Source organism: Triturus cristatus, chromosome 9 (assembly GCF_964204655.1).
Source record: "Triturus cristatus chromosome 9, aTriCri1.1, whole genome shotgun sequence".
Lineage (NCBI taxonomy): Eukaryota > Metazoa > Chordata > Amphibia > Caudata > Salamandridae > Triturus > Triturus cristatus.
Genome location: NC_140592.1, coordinates 1,063,858,950 through 1,063,879,538, shown reverse-complemented (window position 1 = coordinate 1,063,879,538; position 20,589 = coordinate 1,063,858,950).

The window sequence follows — 20,589 nt, the reverse complement described above, 5'->3', positions numbered from 1 at the left end:
AGCGTAGGCTACAAGTTTCGGGTCAATATGTTGTTCACCAGCCACTTTATCCTGTCCTTAATAATCCTGATGATGATTTTTATTTGCTAGATCGCTCTCCGCCCCCTTATGTTGGCGCATCTGCTCCGCGGCCGCAAGATTCTGGCCCGGCTTCGGGTAAGGTAGACACACGGTCCATGTTATCGGCCGAGCATATGGCTGAGCTTCGGAAACTTTCCCTCCGTGCACTTAAGGGCAAGATGTCTAAGGAGGAGTTGTTCCATACTTGGGGGTCGTGGCAAGATAGAGAGAGGGTGTATTTTCTGTCTCATTTCGCGGATGAAGTAATTGCTGCTTTCCGAAAATATTCTAGTGTCCTTGAGCCTGACGAAGTGTCTTCGGATGCCGGAGCATTACGTAATGGTGTTTTTTCTCCCCCTAAGGCTCCTGAGGCGGCTCGGCGGTTGTTCGCTTTGCGGGACGAGGTGCTGGCCCTTAGAGAGAAAGCACGCCAACAAACGGAGGAGGAGAAGCAGTCGGATTCATTTGCAGCAGGGGGCCACTCATCCACCTCCCAGTCAGATAAGGATGACGTAGTGCATGCTAAACCAATGCGAGAGGCGGCGCCTTTGTATGTTCCTCCTAAAGGAGCGGGGACTAGCTCGGACATTAACTCCGCCGATGCTAGGGGATATTTTGTGTATAATTGGGTTTATACTCCATGGCATAGGGCCGATGTTATGGCGTTAAAGAATGCATTGCCTGACCCCCGCAAGAATCCAGCGGCCTTCTATGAAGAAGTCGAGGGGGCCTTGAATTCTTACATTATGACCTTAGCGGATATAGACCTGTTCTTTGGTCTTATTCTACCACCGGACACGTGGCGGTCTGTCCGAAAGGTGGATGATGCGGTTGCCTTCAAGGCCCGGTGGTCTGAGCTTGAGGATGAAGACAGGGAGAGGAAGCCCGCACAGAAACCACCCCAGAATATTTTAGATCTCCCTGCTGCTATTGTGGCTAAGTTGAAAACAATTATTCCCCCTAAAAAGATTGACTGGAATATGTTAGCTGCATGTAAACAGAAAGTTGACGAGTCAGTTGCAGATTTCTTCACGCGCTTTGAGGAAACGTTTCATGATTTTAGTGGCCAGTCGCTTACTGACGACACGGGCCGCCACCTTTTCGCGGACAAATATGTGGCTAATCTGCTACCGGCAGTTGCGGCCCGTTTAAAAGCGAGCGAGAGTTCCTGGTCCTCCGCGACGCCGACGGCTCTTCTGACTATCGCTCAGTATTATGAGCGTCAGGAGCACGAGGCGGAGGGCCAGGAGGAAAAGAAATCGAAAGATCTTAAGACTAAGGTAATGTTGGCACAAGTATATGGCCCGCCCCGACGGGGTAATAATAGAGGAAGGGGAGGATCTTATGGTCCCCCTTCGGGCCGATCTGATTTGAATAGGAACCAGTGTGCGTATTGTAAGCAATTGGGCCATTGGGCCAGGGATTGCCCAGTGTTGCGTGCTTCGCGTCAGGGGCATACTCCGGGTGGCCCGAGAGGTAGAGGGGGCTCCTCGAACTTTAGAGGGAATTCTAACGATCATGTTCGTTTCGATACCGCTGGGCAGCACCGAGATAGCTCAAATGTTTTCGATCGCCAGCATCAGTATCACGTATCGGAGATTGATCGATCAGGATATCATGATTCTCAGCATGCATAGGAATGCGTTGGATGGGGGTCTGAATCAGTTGAGGTGCCGGTCGATCAGACGGGTCCTTATGTATCGGCTGAGGTTTTAGGTTCTACTGATCAGTTCCTAGTAGATACAGGAGCGACACGTAGTGCATTGTCTAGGTACTTGGTTCCGGGGGCTCCCCCATCCGGCTCAGTGGTTACATCGGTAGGGTTTGACGGTACACTCTCCCGAAGCCCTCTTTCACAGCCCCTTACATTTAAGGTTGATTCTTTTTCTGCGCCCTGTCCGTTTCTGCTTGCTCCGTATACACCGGATAACATTATGGGCCTTGATATGTTAAAGCACTTTAGGGCTACGATCCGCTGCTCCCCTGAGGGTGTGAGGGTGATCTTAAATGACAACTACCCCCGGTCAGGGCGGATGTGTACGATATCAGAGGATGCGTTGTTGGCCACCCTCCCTCGAGCTTTATGGGCGACTTCGGACACAGATGTGGGACAAATGGTGATTCCTCCGGTCCACATTAGTGTCCAGGAGGGGGCGGTGTTACCGCGCCTCCCGCAGTATCGTATTTCCCAGGAGGGCGAGGAGGCTCTCATACAGATTGTGCAAGATTTGATCGCAGTGGGAGTAGTGGAAGAAGTTCCCTATAATATCTGTAACAGTCCGATTCTCCCTATTCTGAAAAAGGACACGGATGCAAAGGTCTATCGGTTCATAATTGATTTGAGGGAGGTAAACAAGATCGTGATACCTCAGTACCCGGTGGTTTCCGATATCACGACGTTGCTTACCTTGGTCCCGCCTACGGCGACCATGTTCTCAGTGATTGATTTGAAAAATGCCTTCTTTTCTATTCCCATTCACCCCGATAGCCGATTTCTTTTTGGGTTCACATTAAACAATAGATCTTATCGTTTTTGTAGAATTCCCCAGGGCTACACAGAAAGCCCTAGTATTTACAGTCAGGCTTTGAAACGACAGTTGGATTCCTTTGTTTTACTCGAGGGGGTCGCCCTCATTCAATATGTCGATGACATCTTGTTGGCGGCTGACACCCTGGAATTGTGTGAGAGAAGCACGCTATCCTTACTTTCCTTTTTAGCATCCCACAATCATAAGGTATCTCGGAAGAAATTGCAATTCTGTAGACCAAAGGTGACTTATTTGGGTCACCTTTTGTCTAAGGAGGGACGTGCACTCACACCGGATCGTATCCAAGTAATTTTGGATACACCGAGACCATCCACACAGAAGGATGTCCGTGCATTTTTGGGCCTCGTTTCTTTTTGTAGACAGTGGATATTGGGGTTTTCACACATAGCTAAGCCATTGTTAGCCCTTTTGACAAAGGATACGCCTATCCCAATCCCTTGGTCAGATGAGTGTGATGCTGCTTTTCAGCAACTGCGACAGGCCCTTTGTTCAGCACCAGTGTTAGGGACCCCTGATTATGCAAAACCCTTTTCGTTGTATGTGCATGAGAAAGATGGATGTGCATTGTCAGTTTTAGTGCAGATGCACGGCGACAAGCAGCGCCCTTGTGCATATTTTTCGGCTGTACTTGATCCTGTCGCCCGAGCATTACCAGGGTGTTTTCGCTCGGTTGCGGCGACAGCTGTGTCAATACGCCAAAGCGAGGGAATTGTGTTATCTCATAAGCTGTTGGTATTAGTCCCCCATGCTGTTGATGCCCTGCTTAACCAAACAAAGACGCAGCATTTGACCAGTGCCCGTTTGACGGGATATGAGTTGACGCTTTTGGCTCCTCATATTACGTTGAAAAGGTGCGTAACACTAAACCCGGCAACATTGTTGCCATACTCCGAAACTCAGCCTGAGGCGCGGAAAGCGCATGATTGTATTCTTGTGACTGAGGAACAAACAAAGGGTCGTATTGATCTCCAGGATACGCCCTTTTCCGATGTAGATGGAGAACTGTGGGTGGATGGATCCTGTCTGAAGCTACCAGATGGTACGACTTCAGCAGCGTATGCAATTACCACGTTGCAAACGATAGTGGAGACAGCACGCATACCACAGAAGTCAGCTCAAGCAGCGGAACTGATAGCATTAACACGAGCATGTGAGCTCAGTACAGGATTGTGTGTGAATGTTTACACAGATAGCCGCTATGCCTTCGGAGTAGCGCACGATTTCGGCCTACTCTGGAAGGAGAGAGGGTTTCTAACGTCACATGGGGTGCAGATAATGCATGGAGAGTTAGTTCACAATCTTTTAACCGCATTGACATACCCAAAGAAAATTGCCATTGTTAAGTGTAGCGCCCATAGGAAAGTAGTTGATAAAGTTGGAGAAGGGAATGCTTTAGCAGACCGAGTAGCGCGGGAGACCGCGATGCAGCCCGGTGCTACTGCCATGTATGTAGTAAAGTCACAGGTGGAAAGATGGCGTGATGCGAAGGAGGAAGTGCGCGAAATGCAACGGACCGCTTCCGATAAAGAGCGGGAGCAATGGGCTAGCGAGGGAGAGTTGGATGATGAGGGTTGTTGGAGAAATAAGCAGATGGATAGATGGAAGTTACCCACGGCTTTCGTACAACCTATGGTTCAGATGGCACATGGGCTAGCACATGTTGGAGCTTCCGCAATTGTAAAATTGCTTACCCAAGTTTGGGAGCATCCAGAGATTGCTAGCACGGCAAAGAGGGTGGTGCAGACCTGTATGATCTGTCTGAAGTATAACCCAGGAAAGGGTACTCGAACTCCAGCAGGAGGGTTTGCGACGCCCACTGCACCCTTTGAGGTTCTGCAGATGGACTATATCCAGCTTGAGCGCTGTAACAATTTGAAGTATGTTCTAGTAGTGGTTTGCGCCTTCAGTAAATGGGTTGAGGCGTACCCTACGAAAGACAATACTGCAATGACCACGGCGAAGCTACTGCTAAAAGAGTTTTTCCCTCGATACGGCGTCTGTAGACTTCTGTGGAGTGATAATGGGCCTCACTTTGTAGCGGATGTTATAAAGTACGTCTTGAAGGGCCTGGGCATCACTCAGAAGTTCCACGCCGTGTTCCACCCTCAGTCTGCAGGACTAGTCGAGAAGTATAACGGTACACTGAAGCTTAAGATAGCCAAAATCCAAGCTTCAACGTCTTTGACTTGGCCAGACGCCCTGCCACTGGCATTATTGTCAATTAGATCAGTGCCACACTCTCGAACCGGCCTTACGCCGTATGAAATAGTATTTGGACGCCCAATGAACATTTGGGATCCACCAAGGCCTAAGGCTGTGTATGATGTACCTTGTGTAATGATGAGCGATTATCTGGCACAGTTAACGGATAATTTGGTTTCTATTCATCAACAGGTCCGAGAGGCGCTCCCTGATCGGTCTACCGGTGAAGGACATGGTCTCCGGCCTGGTGACCATGTCATGGTGAAAGTCTTCGACAGAACGAACAGTTTGGAGCCGAGATGGGTGGGCCCTGAGCAAGTCCTCCTTGCAACGAGGACGGCTGTGCGAGTCTCGAACAGGAAGAATTGGATCCATTCCTTGCACTGTCGAAAGGTACCGCCCGGATTGGTGGAGTCTGCCGTGCTGACCGATCAACGAGAAATCCTGGCAGCAGAGACAGGCCGTGCTGCGGAGCCGGGTGACACTGAGGAGCTCTTTCCGGACCACGCGACTTCTGGAGGAAGGCGATATCATCTTCGACCGAGGAAGTGAGGTTTCCAGTACCGGGACATACTGTCAGAACGGCCCTTGGGTTAGTGAAACGGAGAGCCGATGAGGCAAGGGGGGGGGATCAGCCCTGCATTAGTGTAGTGACACCCGTCTTGGCCCGCTGGTGAAGAAATCAACCGCTGCCCAAGGGGAAGAGTTCTGACAGACTTTTTAGTTTCAGGAAGATATCAGGGTATTGTTTCCTTTGACATGGAGAAGAAGAAAATCCTTTGTGCGTTGGGGTTCATGCTAACAGTAGCTATTGTTGGAATAACAACATGGTTTGTAGAGGAGGTAACTCCTGCTCGGAAAACACTTGTGTTGACGACTCCGGTGCCTGCGGAGCACTACTTCTATACATTGCCGTATCAAGAGTTGAAGCATCGACAGTCTTATTTGAATAACACTTTCATTCAGATGCTGCATCATACCCACGTTGCTACGAACGCTACGAACTGTTGGATATGTGGGATGATGCCGGCCCATCAGAAGAAAGGAGGTACGCCATTCATACCACTTCCTTTCTCTCATAATGGCTCTTGTAGAGCATGGTACACCTTACTGTTTGCCACTCGGAAACCGACAGTGGGACGATTGCTTTTCAGACTTAATAAAGAATGTCATCAGGATAAAAATGGATATCCGCAAGCGAATGGGACAATTTGGGAATGGGAAGAGTACCGACCAGACAATGAATCCATTCCCTATATCTTCACGAACACCAGAGACACTGTGGGGAAGGACAAATTCGTGATCCAAGTGGCACAGGCTCAAGCGGACCTGTGTGTCCAGAGTGTGGGTTTTATCCCTGTTGGTGTCAGTGATTGCCTAACTGTCTTGAACATTGATGGATTGAATAACAGTACCTTCCTAGCGTCCCATAATACCTATTTTGTGTGCGGAAATAAAGGTTATTACCGTTTGCCGGCTGGGTGGTCTGGGGTATGTTATGTATCCTTCCTATTACCTCCTGTATTCCTAGCACCAGCATCTTACCATAAGGATTTGAAATTGTTGAATAATGTGACTGTAAATAGGTATAAACGTACTTTATCGATTGATAATGTGGATCAGACTGATACCAGCTTGCAGCAGTATATTGATTTTAACTTAGGACTGTTTTTCTTTGTTGGAGCCGCTTTGAATAGTAGGAAGATCCGACGATTAACAAGAGTGGTAGAAGCTGTGACAAATCAGACTGCTGCTGCTCTTGGGAATCTTACGGAAGAGTTACAAATAACTAGGATTGTTGCATTGCAGAATCGTATGGTATTAGATGTAATGCTAGCTGATCGAGGTGGAGCTTGTAAAATTATTGGAAGTAGTTGCTGTGTGTTCATCCCTGATCATACGCCATCCGTTTATAACGCCATTAACAAGCTGCATAAAATAGCAGCTGAAATCCACACAGAAAACGGCACTTGGTCCTTTTCTGGATGGTTTTGGGCATTGGTTACTGCCTGGGGATGGAAGGTCTTAACTGGTCTCTGTATTATTATAGCAATTTTGTTCTTTTTCTGTATGTGTGTTCAATGTGGACCATTGTTCTGTTCCGTATGCATTTCACTCTGCATCCCAGATAAGAAAGCTATTGCCGATGTTGCTCATCAGAAGCGTCTAGCTAAAGAGGTTAAAGGAATGATGATAATTGACATATATGATGATTTTTGGAAACCGGATGTCTTCAGTAAATGCTGAAAGGGTCGTCTGTTGTAAATTAAAACAGCAATGTGATTAAGCATTTACTGAAGACATTGATGTTTTCCCTTTAGGTCATGTTTTCTCCGTTATGTTGACCGAAGTTCGGGATCCATTTTGTATTATCATGTGCCACGTGTTCGCCACGAGGAGAGTCCGACCTTTGTGTTAGTTGCTCTTGTAATCTGCCTAGTAACAGTTTATAAATAGCTCTCTCTTGTCCATCTGGCGCATGTCCAGACTTGACCACATCTGTTATAATTAGCCTTGCTTGACCATGTGTTTCGCGGGCTCAAGGAGTGTGTTGGCTCCGCCCATGTATTGATTCAGTATCGAGAATGACCATAAATGGTAATGTTCTTCGGCCTCATGTTGTATCCACCCACTTATGAGCCCCTCTGTTGTGTATAAAAGGGGACTGTGTACGCAAGTTCTGTGTGCTACTCCATGCAATACTGAAGGGTGTTGTGTGGATTGTAGGACCACCCTTAAGGGTTAATAAATGCTGTTTTTGTACTTTGCAGTTTCCGTGCCAACTTCCTTATAGATTCCGTTACAGGAGAGCGAACCCTTGTGCCTTGCGGGCCTAGCTGGGGCCTGTATTCATCATGCCGATTGCACATTCCACGCTGAAAATCAGCATGAATGGCACCACGTTGTGCGCATGGGTGGCACCGTTTCATTATACCTGCTTCTACTTCTCTAGCCTGCTTCTATTCCTACCAAATCCTCCCCCATCTGATCACCCCAATCATAATCCCACCTGTTATCTGCTTACTTTTTTTACTGTCTGTCTAACTGTGTATGTATTTAACATTTCTGTCTGTTTTTTTAACTTTTTTGTGACCTTTTTGCACTTTGTTTTTTATTTTCCTTTCCTTCTGTCTTCCTCCTTCTGTTCCACTTCCTTCCGTTTTCCGCTGTGCTATGGCAGAAGCATGCAACAGCAGCGCCAGTACTACCCGCAACCCCTGGGGTCACTGCTGGCATGTAGGGGTGCAGCGCTGCCCATTTTCAGCTAGGCAGAGGTGGCATCTTTTGTGCATAATGCCACTTCCCCCACATGTTGACAGTAGGCTGCAGGCCCAGCAAGGGGTACACCCTGTGGGACCTTTGGTTACTGTGGTGGAGAATGAGGCATTCGCAGTGGGGGGGGGGGGGGTTGGCCACCAAGGCCTGGCCTGCAGCCAGGCCCTGTGACTAACCCCCACAAAAGCAGCCAACCCAACACTGCACTGGGCCTTTTGTTGTGCATGGCAGGGTGTTGGCAGGAGGGCAGGCCCTGCAGCCAGCACCCTTCATGCAGCCAACCACAGCAGCCAACCCCACACTGCACTCACCCTTCAGCCCTGGGCAGCGTGTGATGGCCTTTTTAAAGAGGTGTATAAATATATAGAGTAGATATATCTGTGTTTGAAGTATTGTGAGCAAATGTGCCCTTTGGTGCAAAAAGGTAATTTTATTCATGAGCATGGTAACATGCTGAGGCAACTTGAAAGTGGTTAATGTTAGTGTGGACACTCACCTAAATAAATGCACATAGCTTGCAGTTGTGTGTGTCCCAAGAATTTGATGTAGTAATACGACAGGGTTTGCAATCTATACACTTTAATGAGTGCATCGGGGTACTGAGTTTTTAAAATATATTTCACACAGGGCAGCAAGTCAACTTGAAGTGCTGCATGAGAGGAAGAGAGCAGGAATGTGATATATTTATTACTTTATCAAGCGATGTTGCATTCCTGCTCTTGCCCTACGCTGGTGCAACACCAAGTGCTGCCTACTGTGCCAATGCAGACACCATTGCACCATGGTGCAAGGGTGGCACATATATTACACAGTACCCTGAATTGTTTATGCACGAAGGGGACACCGCTCTGCACAAAAACAATCCTTATAGGCAAGGCCAACACAAACAACAAACCCTTGACGAAACATGGGCCCTGGCCAGGGAGTAGTGGTGCATGGTGTCAGGCTCAGCTTGACAGGGAGGGTGTTACACCATAGGAGTGAAGTGGATGTCAAATTAATGGTACTGTCCGTATTCTAATCCAGCATGAGCTAGCCAGGTGCTTGGCACTTGCTTGGGCTGATTTTAAGAAGTGATGCCAATTCCTCCTGTCATGTTTTATTGGGGCCAATTTCCGTGGACATATTTGTGCTATCTGAGGGATGGATCAGGATTTTGCCAGGGTGCGCATTAGTCTTTGGGCTAGCCCCACCTATGATCTGTCAAACTGTAGGCTCGGGTTTGTGTCACAGTGCCTACCTGACCTCATATCTCTGACTTGGGTGAATCTGACAGCAATTATATGAATTTGTTAAAATGTGTATAATTGTCATAGAATACATCGAGATTGTCTTTACTGATATTTATTGCTATTGTTACGCATGCATAGATTATGGCATGCATTGACATTGTTTCCACTGGTATCGACATTGTTATGCAAGCACATTTTATAGCATGCATCGACATTGCATGTATTGGTATTGCCGTGGCCGGCCCTGCATATATCATGGTGTGCAGTGATTTTGTATTCACTGATATTAACAAACCCAATATTCTATAGCATAGCCTCTACCTAGCTTAATCCCTCTAACTTTTCTTTCAGTACAGTACTGCCAAGTGAAGGCATTTGTTGAAAATAATTTGTGGTGGAGGGTGAAGCCAGGGTGTAATGTGGGACTACATGCTTGATTTAGAGTTTGGCGGATGGGATACTCGGTGACAAACGTGCCAAATAAAATACATTCCATGCCCTTCCCTGCACTGCTTGTTTATAATCTGTGAACATTATACTTCATTTGTGTGACGGAGTATTCAATCAGCCTTTTCTAAGTTTGGAGTCAGGGTAGAATTGAAGAGAATGTCGGAGAAGAGCAGGGTCATTGGAATTAACTATAATAAACTAATAAATTATCCATTAATTTTGCACATCAAGTTTACTAATAATTGTGCAGCACATAAACTTTAATGGTTAATGAGAAGTAATTTACACAGAAAGTGTCTTTTGTTTCACTATGAAATCCTTTAAATGAAAACAAATACTTTTTGATTATGTTGGCATTCTGGCTTAAATCTTTGCAGTCAGTGCTATTGGTATGTTATACATGTTTCAGGAAAACTTGGCTTGTGATTAATCACATTAAAAAATCCAATGACCTAGACGTCCAGCAGTGTTCTGCTACTGTGCCACTATAAATAAGTGTTGCAATGATCATTATAATTTGTGTTTTTCATGCTTTTTCTTTCCTGATATAGCTACTCCTGATGCTGGAGGTCACCCATCCCAGCAAAAGATAGCCACCCAGATGCGGCCCAGAGGATGGAGGCCATCTTGTCTGAATATGGTCAGCTGGTAGCTTTGGAGGAGGTGGAGGAGGCACATGCCTCCAGTTTGTCCCTGAGGCCTGGGTCCAACACTGCCGCCCTTTGGAACACCACCCCTGGTCCTCATCATCAACATCAAAGAGGACGGACTGCTTCCTCTTCCGTGCCCAGCATGAGCTGCCATTGGTTCTGCGCAGCCAGCAGAACTTGGCTCAGGACGTGGTCTGCCTGCATGCCAGCATGGATGCCCCCTGATCCCTTTTTTAAATGACTTTCTTGGAAGGAGGGACTGTGTTGTTGTGGATGGAGAGTGTCTGACTTGGGAAGGGAAGTTGGGGAAAGGGTCGGACATGATTGACGGGACTTTTTGTTGGCTATTTGTTTGCGGGAGGGGTGGGTCTGTTGCGGGTGGAGAAGGTAAGTTTCCTTTGTAAAAAAAAAGAATGTTTTTTTCATACTATTGTATATCACTCACAATCTGTCTTTTGTCTTTGCACTGCTTTTTAGTGCAAAATTGTTTTTTTTTTATTGACAAAAAGTTGTTCTGTGAAATAGTCACATAATGTACATTGACTTTTGCCACTAGACTCTCCCTACCTGAAGCCCCTTGTCATACATTAGTATGTTAGGTTACTTACTTTACGTACGTCCTCTTCTTGCAGTCCAGTAGACCAAATACCTCTCTTACAGAGTGGTAACAACAGACTAGGTCTGTTTGTCCTGTTGCTTGATGTGGCTAACTTTTTCCACTTTTGCAACACCCAACCACTTATCAAAGTGTATACTGGTGAATTAATAATACCCTTGTCCTACTACCCTCTGTAACTATGGACCACTAGTGTGGTATGCCTATGACTACAACATACACACAAATCTTAATCTTATTTATCTATTTCTGCTTCCCCCCAAAAAAACTTCAGTATAAATTACTAAATAAACTAGTTCACTTCTTAGTTCTCTAACCTGAATAGATGAAGTGATGCCTGCTACTTTTATATATCTTCCAAAACCTTATTGCAGGGTTTCTCAAAGGGCCTTCTCAATGGTGGTGGTAGTAGTGGGTTAGCACTAACAGGGAGGACACCACAAGCGAGGGCCCACACCCACCTATTTCAAATTTGGTGAATTCCAACTGCAGGATTAGTCAGAAGGATTATACATCACAGACAACTAGAGTTAATGGGTTATCTCAAGATTGAGACCAGAACATCACCATGACAAAAAAATCATATTCCAAAAACTAGTAGTAGTACCTTCTGAGCAATAGGGAACTAGTTTTAAATGTATTACAACAATTAAAAGTGAACTTACAAATTCCTCGAGTCAGGACTCAGGAGAAGGCCAAGCATTTTAAGCAACACATGGCCTGATTCGGAATGGTAAAGTATGTTACACTTTTGATGTTACTTTACTCTTGCAGTGTAAGTTTACGACTAGCAACTTTTCCATCAGTAACTTTACAAGTAGTAACTTTGCGAGTGGTATAAATCCCTATCACTTAGAAATGAGTTACTGTTATTTACTACTAGTTAGTTATGACTAAGGTTACTTACTACTCGTAAAGTTGCTGGCAGTTCAGTTAAACTGCAAGAGTGAACTTACACAAAAAGTGTAACTTTACTTAATCTTTGTGCATCAGGCCACATAGCACACACTAGTACTACCTATCGTGGGGACAGATTTTGCTCAACTAAAACTCTGCACCACGATGATGTTGTTGTCCCTTTCATGCCTAGCGGGTAAGTGGGGCTGACGTAAACTATTGTATTGGTCAGCTTAGAGAAGATCCCTAAGTAAGTTGGTGTTGCTTTCACCACACCTGCGCAACCAAGTGTGTGACACATTTATGGTGTAAATTCATAAGTCACACCTCAATATATCACACAACCTGGGGGAAGAGGATTAGGAGTTTGATGAATGGATGGGAACAGGGAGTTTAGGAAAGGTGTGACAAAGACGAACACAACAACAATATGCAGCAGGTCAATGAGCAGCACATCATCATCAAATCGGTTGTGGAAAGAAATGAAGGAATAACACAGTTCAGTTAATACATTCATTGCAACCATTCCATCAACCCCAGTGACCCAAGTTTATCTAATTGTTTTGTCACCTAGGTCTGAAAAAAAATAATTAGGGAGGAATGTATTCACACAGTTGTAAAAATTATGATTGTTAAGAAAAGAAAAATGATACTGGATATAAATGCCAAATCGGGTGGTGCACCTGCATTCTTCTTCTCGGAATGTCCACCATGGGTGCATAGGTGAATCAGTCCAGCACGATAAGCAGACGTGTTATGGTGCTTTCATGCAGCACAGAAGACCTGTGGATTTCAAAACAGTAAATGTCAATATTGTCGCGTCAAGGGGAAGGTAAGCGCCATGAAGACCAAGTGGCAGAGCAAAAGCATAGGCTGCTGCACTCATGACTCATGTGTGATTAACTGAGAAGCAAAAACAACTTTACAACCAGTCCCAAGCAAGTAGCTCCACGTACTTGGCTGATCAATTTCACAACTGTCATAGCATTTAGCCAAGTGCGTCCATCATATGACATGTCTCCAGTTTCAGTCCCTACCCGACCACAACTACTTAACTAGAGGAGTTTGACATTTGAGCCAGCACACTGCTCAGCATTCCCCAAACTCCAATCCACAGGGCGGAGTAGGCCTCTTTCTGTCATATTGGTTTCCCTTTGAGGTCACTAGGCATTGTTCATAACTTCCTTCTTCTGGCTGTTAAGGTAGTCCCACCCTGAGTCCTGACCCCGAGTTCCAACTCCCAACCCAAATGAGATTGAGAGAGATAGATCTGTAGTGCACTGCTGTTGAAGAACAAGAAGAGCAAAATAACTAGAGCATTTTGTGTAGCTTTCTTAATGAAACTGACTGGTTTGGTCTCTGGAGAACTTGAAAAAAAAGTACAGCAAGGAGTGGATCATGTAAGTAAATCTAGCTAAGTGTGAAAGGTGCAATCACATTCAGGCCAAATCACCCATAATGCCCCAAACATTGCAAATCATCTAAATCAAGTGTACAAATTATTTGAATACCCTGACTGTCGGCCCCCACATGAATCATCATCATTCACACTCACTCAATATATATCACTCATTGGTACAATAGTTATATTTTCCAAGCATGGGGGTAGACATTTTTCTATTGTATATCATGGAAGCAACAAGCAATAGCAGTCTTGTAGATTAACAAGCTTTACATGGGGCAGCTCAGCTAGTGAATGAAAAAAGAGGGTAGGGATGGAAGGCATTGTCTTCATGTCCTTTAAGCAAATGGGTGTTAGAATGTAGACTATTGGAAGGGGTGAATATGTACCTACTACTAGTAATAAGGCCATAAACAAAGTACAGGGCCCAGTAAATTAGCCCCTTGGTAGCGGACAATAAGCAGTCAGGCCTAACTTAGGAGATAGGAGTGTAAAGCATTAAAAAACAGCAATACATCACTTTAGTAAGACACATCACACAATAAAAATCCCAAAACAATTTAGAAGAATATTAAATATTCTTATGAACAAATAGACACCAAAATTACAGAAATCCAATGAAGGGAACAGGAGATATGAAATGTTAAAGATTAATCACTTTATAGTGCTGAAAATGATATAGCACCACTCTAGGACATCTTCTCACACTTGACTGGGACAAAGTCAAAGTTTGAGGCTGACACGATGGAGCCCTGGTCAGATACACTAAGTGGAAGGCCCCGGGAATACATTTTACCTTCACACTTACAAACTTTTCTGGAGCTTTTTGTTTTCCAACGTCGCTTGACCCTCTATAGCAGGCCAAATTCTGAGAGGGTTTGCCGGCTTCGCATGGTCCCAGTCAAATCCTGGAAATCTGGAGGTTTCAGAGGGACGAACCTAAAATCCTGGCCAGGTCCGGATTTAAAGTGGTCGGCTTGACTCTCGAGGACGGGTCGTTTACCTTATGGAGCTTCTTCCCAAAATTTCTCCAAAGATTTCCAACCTTGAGGAGGTGCTTTCTGAAGGTCTACTTCCAGGTTCGAAGTGTCCACATCACCTTTTTAAATGTCTGGAATCTCCTAGATGATCTCTGGGATGTCTGGACCACAATTTGCTCAATGCACCAGGCGAAATCCTTAACAGTCCACTGAAAGCACTCCAGGATGGGGGCTCTCAAAGGAGGTGAAACAAGAGGGCTCTGTTAACCTGTAGCTTGTAGGGATCCCACTCCTTAGTCCTTCTTGAAGCAAGGCACAGTTCCCAGGGCTGTAGTACCAGTTTGTGCTGCAGGCGGAAGTATTTGGTTGCAAACCCAGATTCCAGCAGGGCAGTTCTTCTTTTCCTTGTTGTTTCAGGCAGCAGATCTGAGAGACTATGCAGTTCTGAGATATTTATTCGGTGTTCTGTGGGAGCAAACAGGGGGCACCTCTGCCCAATGAGCTGCCGGGTGACACCCAAAAGCATGACAACTTCTTCCAATGTGTTGCATCTTCTTGTTCAACAAATCACTGCACTTCCACAATCCAACATGGAGAATTTCTCTTCAGAGGAGTAAGAGCTAGCTAAACCAATCAACAGTGTGGTTAATTACCATAAGCTCACCTACCCCTGACCTCTGCAAATTCCTGTTCTAAACCTGCCATCCGGCTAGGTATGCCTGGCCTTCCTTACTGATCTGCTCTCTCTTTGAGCCAGTTTAATTTACCCAGTGGCAGAGCTCTCTCCATCAGAGAACCTCTGCTCCTGCCATGCCACTTATCACCTGATCAAAGCAGCCTGGCTAAGCCTGTTAAGTCTGACCAATCAGCAGAGACCACTAGAAGGCTAAAATTTGGCTTATAGAATAGAAAGTTCCATAACTTATCTTATGTACTAGTTATGATAAATTAAATAGTGGCATGTTGTTGGATTTATCAATACCTATCTTTTCCTAGCAATATTTACACCTAAATAAAATATTACAATGCTAGCCTATGGGGCTAAGTATCTACCATGGGGAGAAAATGAAATGTGCAGTTTTTCCCTCACCTGGGCACATAAAATGCATTTTATGAGGCCCCTGCTTATAGTTACATGCCCCCACCCCTGGGACACCTAGGAGAGACCCTGGGGGTACCTATTATGTAACAATCAGATAGGTTACCACTTTTAAAGTGCCCATTCTACCAAAGTCAAGTTTGCACACAATTGTACTTTCAAAGGCAGTCTGCAAAGCCAGGGTCCCTTTAAAATGACAGCAGGCACTCAGCGGGGCACATATGCAAGTGGGGGAAATCTGCTGGGCCTCTAAACATCCGTGCCCTATTACATTCCAGGGAAAAATAGGTAGTTTGAATCATCTAGCCCTATTATTTACTGTGGACATGTAGGGTTTGTGAATATTAATTGTGAGAATTTACTTTTAAAGACAGGCTGCAAAGCAGGACTACCTTTAATAGGACATAAGGCACACAGCTGTGCACACATGCAAGTGCAAGAAGTCTGCTGGTTCTCTAAACCTTCATGCCCTATTATATGCATGGGACTTATAGGTAGATTGCAGCTCCTGGACCTATTTTCTCCTAGGATCGTATAGGGTCTGTCCTTGCCAATTACAAGTATACCCTATTAAATGTACCTCTTTAAACATAGCAATGGCCCTTGGGCTGGTTAGCCGAGCCAGGGTACAGTCAAAGTCAGTTAACACCAGTAACATTCAGCGCAAAAGATGGGGGTGAGCAGGGCAAATGGATTACTTTTGAACATGGGGAAAGCGTATTCTATGCACAATGCTCTAACTCCAATCCAGTACCTACAAATGAATTAATGGTGGGGCTGCATAAGTCTGACACCAAATATATAAATGTTCCTCTAGCTATAACCATTTTTGTTTTTTGCAAAGCACTTTGACGATAATGTGAAAGTTCTATTTTGTACTACTCAGTCAGGTAAGTAGAGTTCATCTTCAGACTCAGGGGTTTCACGTTGGTCAGCTAATAGACCTAATTCTGTCAAAATGGCCTCAGCCTCCTCCTGTGCTGTTTCACAAACAGTGCGATCTTGTGATATGAAGTATTTGTTCAATTAAATCATGGTAAATCTATCTACGTCTTGAGGTGAGAAACAGATCCTACTTACCGTGAAAAATGAGCCAGCTGCACTGAACACACATTCAGCAGACACACTGGCTACCGGAAAAGCCAGCTACTTTATTGCCAGCCTACTGAGCTCTGGCTCCTGATGCGCGTTGTAACCCAATAGTGGCAGTGAAGAGCCCCCCACTGGCAACGTGAAGGGGTAAGAGAGGTTAGGGTGAGAATACCTCCTCCCAATTCAAATTGTATTCACAAATTTGTATCCAAACACTAGTATGGCTCCTAGAGGCCTTCTAAAACTCCTTTTGGTGGTATTTACTGCTAAAAAGCGGAAAGGAAAAGATTTCCTTTTGTTATTTAACCCTCACACACCCTATTGGTGTCATACTTGATCATCGGGTTCACCCTGACTCCTAAAGGTCAGGGTGGGCTCAACTGTATTTCAGGGAGCTCTTAGGAAATGTAGGCCAGGGGGACTTAAAGGTAAAACTCCTACTGCACCTCCGAAGTATCTCTTTATTGGTGGTGGTATAGTGGATATTAAAAAGGTACAAACGGGTCTTTTTTGGATGTTATGGTCCTAAGAGCCTAATAGACTACCAACATGTTTCAGCCCAAAATTGAAAGGCCACAAATTGGTCCTGGGCTTTCATCAGCACTCAATGAATAGTCTCTCCCTGGAATTGGTCAATAAATGTATTCTTTGCCTATATATACATGTTGAAGGAGCAAGAAGCTGCAACCTTCATAATAAAAATGAAATTGGGGAGAATACTTATCTCCCTTCCTCTGTTATCGGAAAAATCTGCCTGTAAGGAGAAAAGAAGGTAGGAATAAATCATATTATAATAACAATTCCCACGTGCAGAAACTTCATCATTCATAGGTGCACATGTCCTTCCTACACCATGATCCATAACTGTCAGATCATACTGGCGGAGCCTTAATGGATCCAATGTTCCATAATTACCTTTTTGGTAGTGAGCGACGATTAATAGCTTTCACATTCATGCTTATAAGTGAAAACTGCTTAATCCTAGTATATCGCTCGCCACTTACAAATCACATCATATCGCAATGCCTGTGTCACTCTCAAATGGGTATACTCTCGTTTAAAGACCTCATACACGGTGTCTGTATTCATGTTCACAACATTCATGTCACGCAATCTGCACATATACATACATACTTCCTTACCCAATTTGGGGGAAATGCAATTTTCAACGGGATCACCTATGGGTAGCCTAGTAGTCACACTCTATATTACGAGGGTGAGAAACGGAATTAATCATGACATACCGTATAGGTTAATTACGGGGCAGGACCTTTGGAGTAGTAAGTAGAGTGTGGCACATCAGCGAAAGAGGTCATCTTGAATGTGTTTTTCAATACGGATTCTAACGTGGAAGTGTTTTACTTCCATTTCTCACCCTCGTAATATAGAGTGCGACTACAAGGCTACCCATATGTAATCCCGTTGAAAATTGCATTTCCCCCAAATTGGGTAAGGAAGTATGTATGTATATGTGAAAATTGCGTGACATGAATGTCGTGGACATGAATACAGGCACCGTGTATGAGGTCTTTTAATTGCCATTGTAATGTAATGAAATATATTTGACTTGATAAATTTTAAGAATTTTGTTCAAATCTGTAATTTCAAAATCTGTAACAAATAGTGGTGGTATTGAGTGGATTCCAGACCCAATGCACTTGATATTTTAATTCATTCCGTCATTTTCTGAACCACCTTAAATGTCACTTTTCACTAAATAAAGTAGAGCAGATCCATTGTTCCTAATCTTTTAGTACGGATTGTAACCATTGAAGCAGATTAGCGTTACCTTTCTCCAATTCTTGCACAATGATAAATATTGTTTTAGAAGCGAAACTGTATCGACTTGATAATCTCTTCATATTTATTGAAGCACCTTAAACGTCACTAAGCATTTAATTATGCAGAGTCGATCCATTGTTTCTAGTGTTTTAGTACTGATTGTAATCATTGAAGGTCTTTAGCGTTACTTTGCACCAATCGTTGCACAATGATAGATATTGTTTTAGAAGCAAATTCTTACTGATTTGCACATTTTTCCTTTTCTAGATGATATATGGTTATAGCCAATCATCATATTTGATCTTGATTGTGACCACTGTATTTCTGTGTTACCCTGAAACTGAAACAGCAACTCTGATAAAATTGTACCATTTGGGAACCTTCCGTTTCAGGCTGTATCAGCAGACTGGATATTTGTCACTGTTGTGATGGACTAACCCAACAGCCAAGATCTAAATCAGGCCCATAAAGCCTAAACAATTAATGCTGATCTGCTCTAATGGCCTAAAACACCTATGGCAGGCAGGAGGTGCAGAGGAAAATGATATAATCCTTAAACGTAATGGTGATGTGTGCCTATGGCTTAAGAGACTTGTGGCAGGCACGGGGGCAGGGTAAAATGTAATAATTTTGTTAAAATTAATTTTGGTGTGTGACTATGGCCTCGGAGACCTATGGCAGGCCGGTGTGAAGGGAAAAATCAATTAATGTAAAAATAAAGTATTTGCTGCTGTCTCACTAGGGACTAGGAGAAATCATTTGGGAGGCAAGGAGATGCAGGAGAAAATAGAGAAAATGCATATAATATTACATAAATACTGTAAATACATACTACAATAATCCTCTAGTATATTACACTTATAACAGGAAAAATGGTAAAACAATGAAGAAAAAAAAAGGCATTGCCGTCTTCTATCAATATCCTTAGAAAAGGGCTTTAAAAACTGGAAAAAAGGATTTAACACACTGGCTTGCTACACAAAATGGCCGCCTGCAGCATGTTCAAACAACAACAGGGAGAGGATGTGGCCTAATGGCTAAAATGGTCGGCCTCGAAGCTGGGGAACCGGGTTTGAGACTCAGCAAGGACGCTCAACACACTGTGATTCTGGGCAAATCACTTGTTCTCCCCGTGCCTAAAAAAATGTGTCCATCTGTAACATAACTGGTGCTCATGTAAAGCACTCTGATACCCTTGGGTTAGGTTTGTGCTACATAAAACTCTGGGGGGGAAAAACAAGGAAGAAGACATAGACAATGAAAGAACACATTCAGGCCGATGGCAAAAGCATACTGGCTGGGGCTGGATACACAAAATGCCGCAGGCCACGTGTTCTAACAGCACCAAGCAAGAAGGCATGACCAACTTAGAACACATGCAGGCCTATGGCGAAAGCACACATAATGGCAGCCGGACAAAAGTTCAAACAACAAGAAGCAAGGAGGCATGGACAACAAAAAACACATGCAGGACATTGGACACTGACTACACAAAATGGCCGCCAGCCACATGGCATGGAGAACAATGGTGGCCCATGGCAAACACACATACATACACTAGGCAAACAAAAAATGGCCACCTGGCCAGCAAACAATGGCGGCATGGTAAACAAAGAAGAAAACACTACTGTTAGTTCAGCAATGCCAAAAGCATAAATTAAGTCAGCTATAAAAATTTCCGCATACATACTCCCAAGGCATCAACATATTACCTAGCCAAAATACACTTTTTGCAGGAAAAAAAACCTGTGAACTACAAAAAACTATTTTGCATTTAATCCAATGCCTTCCTTGGCCAAATTCATAGATGTTATGCACTGGCTGATTGGCCCATGGGCAGACTAGACCACACTGTAAAATAAATAGGGGTGAGCAGAACTAGCGGACATGTACTCCAAGGATTTCCATGGAATTACAATAATGGAATTGTAATAAAACAGAATGCATTAGTGTAGAGAGTGGATCAATGGACGCATGGTGCTCTACCCTTCTGGTCTTCCCGCCAAGCAGTAGACTCTCACCCCTCAGCGGGGGATTCAGGCAAACTTAAAAAAACAGACTGTATCAAAATGATCTTTATACTTTGATAACATTTCTAATGTGGAAGCTATCCTTACACAGCAATAAAGAGGACAGGGTAATAATCCATGGAAAGTGACAATGAGTGGTGACATATTTGTGCAGACTCTTTCCTTGAAAGTCAGCTCTCGTCCATGGTAAGTAAATAGTGCTGAGCAAGGCCTTTTAGAGCTAGTGCAATGTATTTCGCACATTGACTTTGTCATTTAAAAAAAAAAAGAAA